Source organism: Belonocnema kinseyi, chromosome 8, assembly GCF_010883055.1.
Source record: "Belonocnema kinseyi isolate 2016_QV_RU_SX_M_011 chromosome 8, B_treatae_v1, whole genome shotgun sequence".
In the NCBI taxonomy this organism is placed as follows: Eukaryota; Metazoa; Arthropoda; class Insecta; order Hymenoptera; family Cynipidae; genus Belonocnema; species Belonocnema kinseyi.
The window spans coordinates 75,982,169-75,996,831 of NC_046664.1; positions in this window are offsets into that span (position 1 = coordinate 75,982,169).

The window sequence follows — 14,663 nt, forward strand, 5'->3', positions numbered from 1 at the left end:
ACTCGGGATACTTATAAGATACTACCATGATTTTTTCAGATTTTTTGGTCCAAAAATAAATTAGGCCAAAAACCGGCCTTACCGACCCTCCCCCTTTGTATTGATTTTTTATTTTGAAAAAATAATTTTAAGAAAATATTTTCAAATATTTTAAAACATTTTAAATGATTTGTTGAAATTTCGGAAAAGAATTTAGATGATTGTAGCGCAAAATTTTTTTATTTTTGCAAGCTAGACAATTTCACAAAAAAGTCCAATTAAGTTTGAACGATATTTACAAATTTTAAAAGGATAGAAAATAATTTTTAGCTTGATAAGATTTTAATAAATTCAAAACAAACTTTTTAACCATTTTTAACATTTTCTACATTATAAAAAATTTTCTTAAGATTAATTAGAAAATTGAAGAGCATTTTTTATTCTATTTATAAAATTTATTTTAAGAGAAATTTTCAAAACATTTATAATCATTCAAAATTATTTTTAAAATTAAAAAAAAAGAATCTGGGCTATTTTATAGAATACTTAAAAAATATTTAGAACTTTTTTAAAAGTTTTAAAAAATAATTTGAAATTTGAAAAGATTTTAAAGAAACTTGAAATAAAACGTACCTTTGGGAAGATTGCGACATAAAATTGTGAAGTTTTAGAAAGCTTTTGAAAGGTTTCAAGAGAACAAACAAAATTCTTAATATTCCTAGGAGCATTTAAAGTGATTATTTTTTTAAAGAATCGATTTAAAGAGAATATTTAAAAATTACCATTAAGGAATTTTGTTAATTTTGAATAGGCTAAAAATATTTAAAAACTTTTCCTAAGAAAATTATTTTGTCATTAAATTACCTTGAGGGTACAATTAGTTTTTCATTCGTCACCTTTTCACTTAAAAATTCATATTTTAGGTTGGAAGTCGTTGAAAATCGTTGTTTTTCGGTTTGAAATTTGTTCAACTAAAAATGTATATACTTAAGTTAAACATTTATTACTTTACTTAAAAATGTATGCCTTTTAGACTAAAAATTGAACTACTTCTTTAAAAATTCGTTCTATTTTTGTTGAAAATTAACTTTCTAACTAAAAATTCAACTTCTTACTTTTCGGTGGAACATTTATCGGTTTTATTGAGAAATTCACATATTTAGTCAGAAGTTTATCTTTTTCAGTTTTGAATGCGACTACTTTGTTCAAAAGTCATTTATTTTATTAAAAACTTGTCTACTTTAATTTTATGTAATTGAGAGTAATCCTATAAAATCCAGATTAATTTTGTGTAACCCAGAGTAGCATTTTTGAAACTTGTTTTCCCCTTAATGTAGTTTTATAGAAACGTAATTTATATACAACAATTTTTACATAAAGAAAAATATTTTCCGAAGGGCAGGGATGAAACAATGTTAGTTATCACACAGAATAAATATTTTAGGTGGGAAAACGCAAAAAAATACATTTTTATTGTAAAAATTTTTTATAAAATTGTATGACATGTCTTTACTCTTAGATTTTAATTAAATATTAGAGTTACATGACATTAAGACTGAATCAATATATTAATTAATTAAAATACTGAAATTGCAGCAGATGTTACTTTTATCTATTAGTTCGTTTATGACAACTAAAAGAGGAACGTAAATTAATCCATAATACATACTTTACAGTGACCGCTAAACAGGCTAATGTTATATTGCATCTGGTGAAAAAATATATAATTCACTGTAATCCAACTGCAATCAAGTTTTAATATGGAGTAGAGTAAGGGGGAATGCGTCGACGATGTCTGTCGGCACTAAACTCTGCAACTACTTAACCGATCTTGATGGAATTTTGTTTACTGCTTGTAATTTGTTCCAACTCAAAGGATACAATACTTTTTATCTCATTTAAGTACCTCAATATTTTTTATTGTAAACTAAATGTTTTTATTTCTGTACTCCATAATTTTCTAACAGATGTCGTTTGAAGTTAGTTTGTGGGCGACACTTTAACATTCGACGTTATCTAGGTTGGATAAATAGCCAATAGATGGCGCCAAGTTTAGTATAATATAAATTCAACCTTTTATTGGTTGACATTCTACTAGAAACGGACTTCACACAATTCTTCTACCGTACTAATTACGTCTATTATTATAATCACATTGGTGATATTGTTTTATCTGACAAAATATCACATTACTATATTATAAGTATTGTCATTAAAGTTGAAAACATTATATTTCTGTAAGCGAATCTTCCATTCTTTTGTGGTAAAAACTGTTTTCTGTATAATTTTTCTTTTACAACGTAAATTTTCAAGATTTTAGTAAGTAACTCTCACAGAAAAAACTAAAGTTTCTATTGGAACCTGAAAAGGAACCCAAAACGATAAATGAGCTCCAAATAATACCACACTTGGGGTTCGAAAGGATCTCAAATGTAATTGAGCCTATTCCTAAAGAACCTATTTTTCGCTTTACCCACTTCGATATTATGATTAATTAATAACACAATATTTAGCTTGAATCACACGTGCAATCGAACTCTGGTGGACACAAATTAATGAAGATAATTAAATTACAAAATAATAACGTGATTAAAATAGATATAATGACTTTGTAAATATCATTTACAGGTTATGTAGCAAACTTGTAAATATAAAGGCTTATTCATGTCAGTGTTCACATCTTGGCAACTTTTTGAACTGCGCTTCGTCGCGCCGGCAAAACAATTAGTTACTGTTGGCGCACTGATTTTGAATAGTGTCGATATTGAAATGTGATATTTATAATATATAATAATTATAAAATGCATTAGAAGAAATGTGTTAATCCTAAAATAAGATTTTGAGATGACCGATAGAATTTTAATTCAATTTTAATTAAAAAGACGTTATGAATTCGGAGTTTACCAACATATACTGTAAATTGCTAACTTAGGGAGGCGTCCCATGATTAAAGAATTCCTTTGCGTTTTGCGTAATGCGTCAAATCACTAGACATTTCAGCCAATCACAGTGTTTCTCTGAATAACTAGGAGAATATTATTGGCTGAAATATCTAGTGAATTGACGCATTACACAGAACGCAATTCTGCAATCATGGGACGCCATCCTTACCAACCCGACTTTGCAGGCGGTTGGCTTGTGAATGGACCTTGATGCTGTTGATGCTGTTCTTTTCAAGTACGCTCTAAACGAACCCATTTGGATCTCTACAGATATCTATTGGCAGCTCAAGTTCCAAGTGACACTAACTTTCATTTGAGCCGCAACATGAGTGAACCCCTAGTGTTTTCTGTGCTATCTCTATAATAAAGTAGATCTATTTAATGCAAAGTAAAACTGAAATTGTTAAATAATAGCGATGCCATAATTAAATTCAGCTTTGCCCCACCGGTCCGCCTTGTCCACCTTACCCAAATTCAGTTCATATATGGAGTAAACGATTTGCCAGAAGTAATTCACTTAAAATCAATCTAATTCGGAGTAATTTAGTTAATCCGAGTAGTGAACTTGTAATACAGAGTAAGCCACCTATAACCCAGCATAATGCAGTTGTAATTTAGATAATTGGAGATGATTTAGGCAACAAAAAACAAAGATATGAAGAAAGTCAAATTAATAATTTTAAATAATAAAAATTATGTATCGCGTGAGGACGTTGATTCTTCTTTAACCCATTTGAATGCGGGAGCTCAAGAACTGATTCCTTGCATCGCTTACTTAATAACAACGTTATTATTTTGTTGCAAATTTAAAAGAATAAAAAGCAAAACTGTGAAACGTATACCAAGCTATTCATAAGAAATCAAAGAAAATGATTTTTCTTGAACCCGTGTTGAATACGGAAACTCAAAAATCTTTTAATGCTCTTTCTTAAAGAACACTTATTGTTACTTAATTCAATTAAAAACTCCAATTTCATCAATAGGTTATTTGCGATTATGATTTGTGAAGAAATTCGAAATTTGATTGGATTTTTAACCCGTTTGAACATGTTAGATAATCCAATGAATTACCTTGAGTTACAATTCTGAATGGTGCATGCCGTTTAATTTGCATGATAAAGGAAAATGTAGGCTAAAAAGAATCATGGACATTGAACATTAAGACACGGTAAAAGAATTTTCTTGATTGAGAGTTTCGACATCTTAATCCGCCAATTATCAAAATTAACGGTTACTCTTCTCTCGTTCGCTTTTGTGGTGGTGCCGATGCAAGTATTCAGGAACAATTTCCAAAACGGAGAAAATGAAATCCGTCGAGAAATCGAACAGTCTTGGATATATTTCTATAACTGAGATTTATCGACACAATTGAATTAATAAACAGAGAATTTTCATAAAAAATCAAATCGTACTAAAAAAAGAATGTTTTGAAATAATCAATTTTTCCGCGAAAGACAATTATGTTACAAGATTAAAATCCAGAGTAGTTCGGAAACTTCGGAGTAATTCATTTAATCCACTTGTCATCCTAAGTAATCTACTTACGTCATCCAGCGTAATCTATTTCTTGTGTAGCTAATTCAAAGTAATTGAGGTAATTTTATTATTTAAATTATAATAAATAATAATTAAGGTACTTCCGAGTGATTTAAATAAGTAGTCCAAATAGTTTTCAACTATTTTGTTGGAAATGTAAGGTTTTTTTCTTTAAAATTAATTTTTTTAGCTGAAAATTGAACTATTCTTTCTTTTTTGTTGTTGCAAATTTTATAAAAGATACAATTCAATGCAATCCAAAAGAAAGCGAATTACTTGAAACATTTTCAGGTCATCAGCATAGAGTAAAAAGAAAGAAAATCTAAAGAGGGCTCGAATATCATTGACAAAAGGACAAAAATGAGCGGCCCAAAATGTTACACCTGTAGCACCCCAGATGTTGCGTCGCCTGTATTGGAGTATTTATCTTCAACTCAAACGGATTGAAAAGTGCCTTTCAAGTAACTTGCGATTCAAGATAGAAAATGAGATTGTAGAATATCAAAAGGGCTTTGAGAAATCTTTATAAATCCTATCTACTTGATAGCCGGATTCCTAAGACTGTAATAGAAAGTGCGAAAAAGGAGCATAAATCAGTGAAAGTGGATAGCCCCCGCAAGAAGCCAGGCTGCTCATCAATAAAGGTTTTGCTTCAAGCTAAGTAAAATTGATCATAAACGATGCTCTCAAAAACTTAAGCTAAGGTACTTAATTACGACTTAATAATGTAGGGAGGTACATTATCTGGACCAGCATATTTATTGGATTCTAGTTTCAATAGTTTGTTCATAATTTCATCCCCGTTAATTTTTATACTATGAAAATCGATTGTATGAGTTAATGGAAATTGGAAGTCATTTTTGTGGTTGGTATACTACAAACAGATTAAAAAAGTTTAGCAAAAAGTAAAGCCCTTCCATTCCTTGTATCAGCATGTTCGTTCTTAAGGAAGATGTTCTTTAGCAGACTTTTAGGAATAGCATTTTCTGTTCTAGTTATGAAATTAAGGTAACGCGCGTTAGACACTGCTTTACACTGTGCCCTAAGTTGCCAAAATCTCAGATAATATATCAAGCTACGAGAAATCTTATAAGCCAAGTGTGCCTCTTTCTTCGCAATGGTAAGGTATTTCAGGTCACCAGTGAACCACGGTGAGTAGCTGGAAGATTTGACAATTTTTGAAGGAATAAAATAATGGAAGGCTGTATAAAGATACCTATAAAAAATTTTAAGTGCAGTATCAACTTTATTGTCAAATAGATTTTTCCAATCAACCTCGTATAGGAAGTTTATGATCGCAGTAATATTCGCACCTTAAAATCATAAGGAGTAATAATAACATCATTGCGCTTATAGATTTGATCAGTGACCTTATTTATACACATGTCGAATGAAAGCGGAGGATGATAACTGTGAAAGAACAAGATTTTCAGAGATAATTGATGAAAATATTTTACAGATTTCAGACATAGGAATTTCTTTGCCCAAAGATGGAATGCTGCTCAAAGAAGAATTATTTGTAGGTAGGCCGACAAAGAGCAATTTATTTTTCTTCGTTCCACTTCTACCATCCATTGCCGAGTTAATATTTCATTAACAACAATATGAATAGATGTTCCAAGCATCTGGATCTTGTCAATCATTCCTTCAACTGCAGTCTTTCTGGATTTGAGGTCTACTACTAGTTTATCTGTTTTGTCAATCCGTAAGAGAAGGTGGTCAATTTTTGTGGATAAAGTGTACAATTTAAATGAAGGTTAGCTAACACTAGAAGATACTTCTTTTAACTCAAGCTGAATGTCAGCAAGTGCTCCATTAATTATTTTCTGAAAATATCTTAAACCGTTACTGGTGCCGGTTCCGGCGGTTCAAGCATTGTTGATGTACCTAACTGCATCAACAACTGTTGATTTGCACCCCACGCGGATCTTTTCCAGCGGCATATGTTTATCTTTTGGAACCATGACTTATCTTTTGGAGCCATATAAAATATTCCAAATGGTATTGCAACCACTATGAAATGTAATTTTTTATAATTTCTGTTTGTATTCCCGGCCAGCGCCGACCCTGTGAATATTTGCGCCTTCACAGTAAAATTTCGCAATAGAAAGGATCAGCCTCCTATTGAAACGAGTTTCAGAAAGGATCCCTTACAGCATGATATATCGGTAGGGTATCCTGGACATGTCCCAGGAGATCCTAAGGACATTGCAAATAATATCGTACAGGGCGGAAATCTCGATATCCGTGGAATGACTCAAGCATATTTCAAAAGATCCTGAACATATCCTATCAATGTTCCAATTTTATATGCCAAAGATGTCCCCACGCTATCCCAATTTCATAATTTAGTATATTCTTGGTTATTCATAGACATCTACTGACGATTATATGTATATTCAATCTTATAAATGAAACAACTTATATTTTATTAAAGTCTTAATATTATATGCCACGGATGATCCCGAGAAACCCCAAATATATAATTTCGTATATTCTCAGAAATTCAAAAATACCTACTGCCAATTATATGTATATTTAATCGTCTGCTTAAAATAACTCAAGACATAACATGATTCACTTCCAGGTAAATTCCAACATGGTTATAGATGTGCGAAAACTACCGCGCAATAGTAAGTGACACTTTAATAAAAGTGAAAAATTTCTTAAATATTCGTGCCATATTCGCTTTATCTTAAGACTTAATTTTTCCTGTATACTTATAGTGAAAATAATTCATGATAATAATTTTTTTATTATTATACTGAGATAAGACTTCAAAGAGGCCGTATTTGAGCTTCGTATAAAGCCGTTATTTTTTAAACGAATGTTTGTTAAAATTCGTGTTTTGAGGCATTCTTTCTAGATATTTTAATCAAAATGCATTTGAGAAATATTGGATTCCATTGCCAACATTGTGTATAGCAGGACATTAAGTAGACATAAAACGGGCTAAAAATATAATTTTGTTGTGAGGGATATTATTTTATTTTATAAATAGATATGAACCATTGAATAGGTTTAAAATTAATATTTTTATTTAATTTATTTAAGATTTATATTTTTTGGCTTAAATTAATTTAATCAGTGACATTTTCACTCAATCAAACGGTTAAAAGGTATAATTGCTATTTCTTCTTCAGAGAGTCGAGCAGTCTTGCCATTGTACAAATTCAATGATATCGGATGGCGGCCATATAATACTGTTTGATAGAGTCTTAACAAAACACCATAAGAACTCACTTTTCCAACGATGAATTTATTCGGTGATACTAGTACCCTAGCAGGTAGGCTTATCCTGAAAATTCTATTATCTTCGTCTCCAAATTCTAGACGAAGAAGGTCCGCAGTTTTTTCGTCTTTAATCTGATAGCCTGAAGGAATAGGATATTTTCTTGAAGGAGGACTAGGATGTCTAATAATTTCAGGAGCATCTCTTGGGGGACTATGCAAATAAGGAAGCCTGAAACTAACATCTCCAAGACCACCGCCTTCGGCACTTGAACTGTATCCTGTAAGCAAAATATAGAAATGGATTCATTCTACTACTTATAATTTGATTTTTATAAATTCATTTTATTATTAATCAACCGATATTTTTAAATACGAAATATAAGTTGAAGTTTACATAAACATGAATTAAACAGTTAATTAAATTAAATTCTCTAGAATTTTTTTTCGTTTGAGTACATAAATGTAATTTTAAGATTTAAACGTAAAAAATTCGGGGCCGTCCAGTAATTCTTTGCCCTCTGTCCCTTTCGAGGCATTCTTATTTTTTCCTATTTTCAAAAACTGTTGTTTTGTCGCGTTTTTGCTTAACATTGAAATAAAGTATTAATAAGCTATTTTATTTTTCATTGAATAATTTTTCTTCATATGTTGAAAATTCCACCTTTCGTTCGGAAGTTCATGCATTTGATTTAAAAGTTATCTAGTTTGGTAGAAAATTATTCCTGTTGTTGAAAATTCATTATTTTGGTTCAAGATACAACCGCTATGTTAAAAATTGGTCTTTTGTAGTAGAATTCAATTAGTTGGAAATTCTTTTTTTGCTGTTATTGAAAACGAGATTTTTAGGCTGGATATTCAGAAATTACGAATTTAGATTAAAATTGATCGTTTTTAGTTGAAAATTCAAGTAATTTTCTGAAGAAAAAAATCGACAACTTAATAAATAATATTTCCTTTTCTTTTCTAGCTTCGAACATTTCGCACTGAAACCGTTTCGCCCTGAATGGAAACACGATTCTTGTTTTTGTTTCCGTTTCGGGCACGGATCTGTTTTAGCCCGGATCGAATTCGGAACCAGAACAACAATGTACAAACTGTTAAAATTAATTAGTGAAATCGTACTATTTAATACAACTAAAATTTTGTCACCGACGTTCAGTGGTTTTTCACTGATTTACGCAGTGGAATTTCATAACTGGTTTAATTAGCTGATTATGTAAGCTACTTGTCATTCATCTCATTTATGCTAACTTTTACAAAATTATTTTTCAAACATCACAATTTACTTTCACAATATTAAATCCGGGTCGAGCTGCCATATAATAGGATATAATGCGTTTCGCCTAATTGTGGGAAGGCCCATCGTTATGCCAGCGCGTCGTTCAAAATCACGCACAAGTGGTTTTCCAGCAAAAGATATTACATCTCCAACTTATTGCAGCCAGGGCCTAAATATTTTTCACGCAAACTCTAGTACGCAATAAAGTCCTTTGTTGGCAGTTTTAAGTAAAACTTGGTTTCTATAACTGCAATGACGCGACACGCGCGGACCGGACTACTGGACTGAAGAACTGGATGTCTTGGTCGCGTCGAGCTCTATATAACTGGTTAAATCTAGCATTTAGTGTCACTAGTTTAATCACTAATGCTGTGTCAGTTGAGCCACTTACTGGTTTACCCAGTCAATGTAGGAAAATCACTGGTTCCCTAGGGATAATTCGAGATACTGAGTCAAACAAAGAGGATTACACTATTTCATTTTAAAAGAGAGCAGGGATTCACAGCTAGGATACTTACCAATAGAATTGTAGAAAACCGCTAACGCAAAGTACAAACTCGCACTAAATATCCTCATTTTTTCCAAAGGGCAGAAAATTAATTATGGAAATTTCGTAAAATGTGACTTATGAATATTCGGTTTCATTAAATTTATATAAGCCAGTCGTTATCACATTGAATCATGTAATGTCTTCACTAATTATTTTTTTAAAGATAAATTATGTTTGTACAAACGTGTTCCATTTCATAAGCAAAGAGTAAAGATTATTAACCGTACAAAATTATTAAGATTCTAGATTTCAGTGTGATCTTAAATTAAAAAATGTTTTTATAAGGCCAGTAGTTAGTTAGTTTAATTGTGAAATATGTGAGATTTAGCCAGATGCGGATGAAACTCGCTGTTATCTAAATGCAGAGGCACACGAAAAAAACGTTTTGTCCGCCAGACGAGATAAACATTTCTATACGTATTTGTGCCTTGTGGTCGCTGAATTCGAATCTGGGTGTTGTTTGATTCGGTCAGGTCGCATTTCGTTCCTAACCTCAAAAAAATGATGAAAGTTTGATCATTCATGAAAACACCCAGAAATCAAAGCGGTTATATGTTTTCAGACTCGCTAAGTTCAAATTTAAAGGCTATTTAACTCGGCATGTTTGCATTCCATTCATACCCTTGAAAAAAATGAATTTTGATACCGAAAGAACAGTTTTTATTGTTTTCATTTTTTAGGTTATGAATGGAATGTGAGCCCGCCAAATCGAATGACCTTTAAATTTGGACTCAGCGACTCAGAAAACATATGACCGCTTTGCTTTCTGGGTGTTTCCATGAATATTCCGACTAACATCGAGGTTAGGAATGAAATGCGACCTGGCCGAGTCAAACCAACCCTCGGATTCAGATTAAGCGACTCCAAAAACGTATAGAAATGTATCTCGTCTGGTGGTCAAGACCTTTTTTTCGTGAGCCTGTGATTACTCTTTCTGATTGTTTTCTCAAAATGTTTGCATTTAGAATATGTACTTAGAAGGTTATTGAATTTTAGTAAATTCCAGGTGTAAGATTTAAAGAAATATTTGTCACTGTTTATATTGCAAACTGATTTTTCAAACGTAAGAAAATCATCTACTGCTTTGTAATCTATTTGAATTATTCTTCTTTACATTAAGTACGGCGTTGAAACCAGGACGCAACCTCTTAATTGTATTGTCTTATTTTACTAGATACTAGAATAAATACAATACCAGAAGTACATCTGCTTGAGATAAGTAGGTCGTATTCCTTTTTTTGAATAAAATCTGTATTTGGAGTGCGAAATTTGATAATTGCAGTCGTTTTTGTGTACCACTTTTTTTTAACCCGAGAATAGAAAAAAAACTTTTCTATAAAAAACTGTTGAAATTAGCAAATTTATCACTCTGAATTAAGATTCGATTAAAAACAGAAATAGACCCTACTTATGACAAAAAATGTAATTCTAGTTCTTATTGAGTAAAATGAGGCAGTTCAATTTTGAGGTTGAGTCCTGGCTCAAGGACCCTTCAATTTAACCGAAAGTTAGTCTTAATACACAAAATTAAAAATTCGGGTTAAGTACGAGGTCTGTTCAAAAAATACGCGGACTGCTTGAATTTCGCGGCTCAATTTGGTTTCAGGAGAATCTGCTTGGTGTCGCTAAGTTCGTACAGATCAGCTGTTTGAAACGCGGTATTCCAGTCGAAGATATCTTCATTTGTTGATAAGCTACACGGTTTTAAGTAAAGATTGTTTTTTTTGGCGGATTGTAAAATGGAGAGCCTGAATGAGCAACGATTTACTATGAAATTTTATGTGAAACTCGGGCAATATGCAACTGAAAGATTTGCCATGCTCAACACGGCCTACGGTGATGTTGCTATGAAGCGTACTACACGTTTCAAGTGGCATGAACGTTTCAAAGGTGGCCGACAGTCGATTGACGATGATGAGCGTCCTGGGCGCCCTTCAACGTCAACTGACGACCCACGCGTTGACAAAATCAACACCCTGGTACGCGAAAATCGACGTCTGACCATTAGGGAGCTCGCTGAAGAGTGTGGGATATCAGCTGCCTCTTATTACGAGATTTTGACCAAAAAATTGAAGGTGCATCGCGTCACTGCGAAATTTGTGCCACGCTCCAGCTCACTCAGCACTCAGAACTCGTGAGTTTTTGGCCAAACACTCGATTACTGTTCTTCCCCACCCCCCATACTCACTTGACCTTGCTTCTTGTGACTTTTTCTTGTTCCCAAAACTATAAAAACCCCTCAAAGGAAGAAGATTCGAGACTATTTTGGAGATTAAGAAATATAGCCCAGGCTATAATATCATTGAATTTTGAGAAGCTCTAGTTATAAGTTTGGAAGACATAAATGTCTCCTTCCATATCTAAAAGGGATTTGCCCAACATAAGAAAATAAATACTGCTATTGTAATCTATTTGAATGAATCTTGTTTCCATTAAGGACGTTGAAACATTGGCCCAAGTCACAAATTGATTTGCGTATTAATCAATTGTTAAGTAGAAATTTCATTCCTCATCTTATTCTACAAACAGGGTATCTACACTCGTCTGGAAAAATTGGGAAACCTGAAATTCTCAGGGACTTTTTTCGCTCGTATTTTTTATGCCCAAACATAAAATTAAATAACAATATTTCTTTATGGATAAAAGTAGCCTTTTAATACTGGATTTAACTGTTTTGTTGAAAATTTCTCTTTTTTGGTTGAAAATTCAACTATTTTAGCAGGGAATATAACTTTTTAAGTGCAAATTGAATTTTTTGTTAAAATGCAAACTTTTGGGTTTGAAATTCAACTTTCTTTTAGAAAGTTCTTCTTTCCAGCTAAAAAATTCAATAATTTGGTTAAAATTTTCCTTTTTCTTTCTTGAAGAACTTTTTTGGTGAAAAATTAACATTTTCTGTTTAAATAGTCGTGTTTAGTTTAAAAATTCTTATCTTTCAGTAGAAATTTAATCTTTTTTTGGATAAAAACGCAACGGTTTTATTCAAAATTAATCTGTTCTGGTTGAGAATTTAACAGAGAGAATTATTTTCTTCTAAAAATGCAATTTTTTTTCTCAAAACTATTTCTTCAATAATTCGTTCTAGTTTGGTTAAAAATTAACTTTCTAACTAAACATTTGAATTATTTCTTTATGGTGGCACATTTAACTGTTTTATTGGAAAATTCACATATTTAGTTACAAGTTTATATTTTTTAATTTTGAATTCGACTACTTTGTTGAAAATTCATGTTTTGCAATTAAAAATGTATCCCGTGCAGATAAAATTTCGTTGATTTTCGAAAATTCGTCTATTTCAGTAGAGAATTAATCTTTTTCTTTGAAAATTTAACTATTTAGTAAAAAACTATCTACTTAACAGCAAATTCATCTGCCGTAGAAAAATTAATTTGTTTGGTTGCAAAGTTAACTCTATTGTTGAAATTTCTTTTTTTGGCTTAATGTAATTCTTTGCTAAAAATTAATTTTTAATACTGACAATTGAAGTGTTCCATTTCTAGTTAAAAAGCAATTTTTTTTATTGAAATAAGTCTTTTTTCGTAGAAAATTAAATTTTTGACATTAAAATTCTTTTTTTTTTATCAAAATCAAAGTTCTATAAAGAAAAATGTAACTATTTTCCTGAAAATTCGTTTTTTATTTTGTTTGAAAATGTATGTTTTATTAAAAATATTTTGCTGAAAGTGTATCATATCAGTTTATAGTTCAGCTATTTGGATGAAAGTAGATGTATTTTTTTTTAATTCATTTTTTTCGTTGAAAATGATTCTTCTCAGTTAAACAGTTTTGTAAGAAAAGTCATTTCTTCGTTTAAAACGCACCTGTTTTATTGAAAAGTGGTTCGAAATTTTTTTAAAGATTTATTTTTTTTTTTTGTAAAAAATGAATCTTTTCAATTAAAAATATAATTATTATATTTTTTGTTAAACATTAGACTTTTTTTAAATTCAACTATTTTGTTGAAAGTTTAGGCATCTTATTAAAAATTCGTCGTTTTGGGAGAAAATTATTCTTCTTCATGAAAATTTCATTTACTTAGTTTATAACTGAATTATTTAATGAAAAATAAATCTACTTTGTTAAAAAGTAAAACATTTTGTTTAAATTTGTCTTTTTGATTGAGCAATTAACGATTTTGTTTAAAATTCTTCTTTATTAATCGACTTAAACCGTTTTTTATTCAAAATTAAAATCTATTTTGAATGAAATACTAAATATTGCATTTTGTGTTTATTTGAAGATTCTTCATTTTAGCTGAAAATTTTTATCTGGTTTCAAATGAAAATGTTTTATTTTTCGTTATGTTTTAGTTGAAAAATTATTTTTGAACTGAAAGTTGAACTACAGAGAAACTCTTCTATAGCACCGATTTTAGGGCTGACGGCAGGTGGCAACTAACTCATTATAGTACATTCCTGTTTTGTTTGTTCACCTACCTGCGGCGCGGCTTCGATTCTCGGAAGAGCTATTAAAGGGAGGGCTATTAAAGGGTTTCACTGCATTTCAGTTGAAAACGTATGTTTTTGTTAATAATTACAAAACTTCGTTAAGAATTCAATTATTCTTTGAAGATTTGTCTTTTTTGGTAGAAAATTATTCTTCCTAGTTGGAAATTCCAGTCTTTGTTAAAAAATGTGATTCTAGTTTATACAGAGTAATTCACTAGAATGTTATGTAATCCCGAGTAATCTTATGTAGTCCGAGGTAATCTTGAGGAATCTAGAGTAATTCGTTTAGAGATAATCCAGGGTATTCTGATATTGTAATATATATCTATAATTTAGTATATTACTGAAAATTCAAAATATCTAGCTCCACTTATATTTATAATCAATCGTGTCTATAAAATAAGAAATAATTTAAAAATATTAGGTGCTTTCCGGAGGTTTTATACAAAGTTTAACATTATAAAATACAATAATGGTAAAGTTCCCTCTAAAGTCACTTTCGGTTAAATTCCATCATGGCTGTTAGTGTGCGCAAACTGTCGCGCAGTAACAAATGACACTTTACCAGGTGTATACATATGAAACCGGTATTCCCATCTAGCGGCCAGTAGGCACACTTGTAGGCACTGTCGGAACTTACCATTTGTGCTAATTGACGTATTGTCATCTGTCAACAATATCCAATACCAAACATT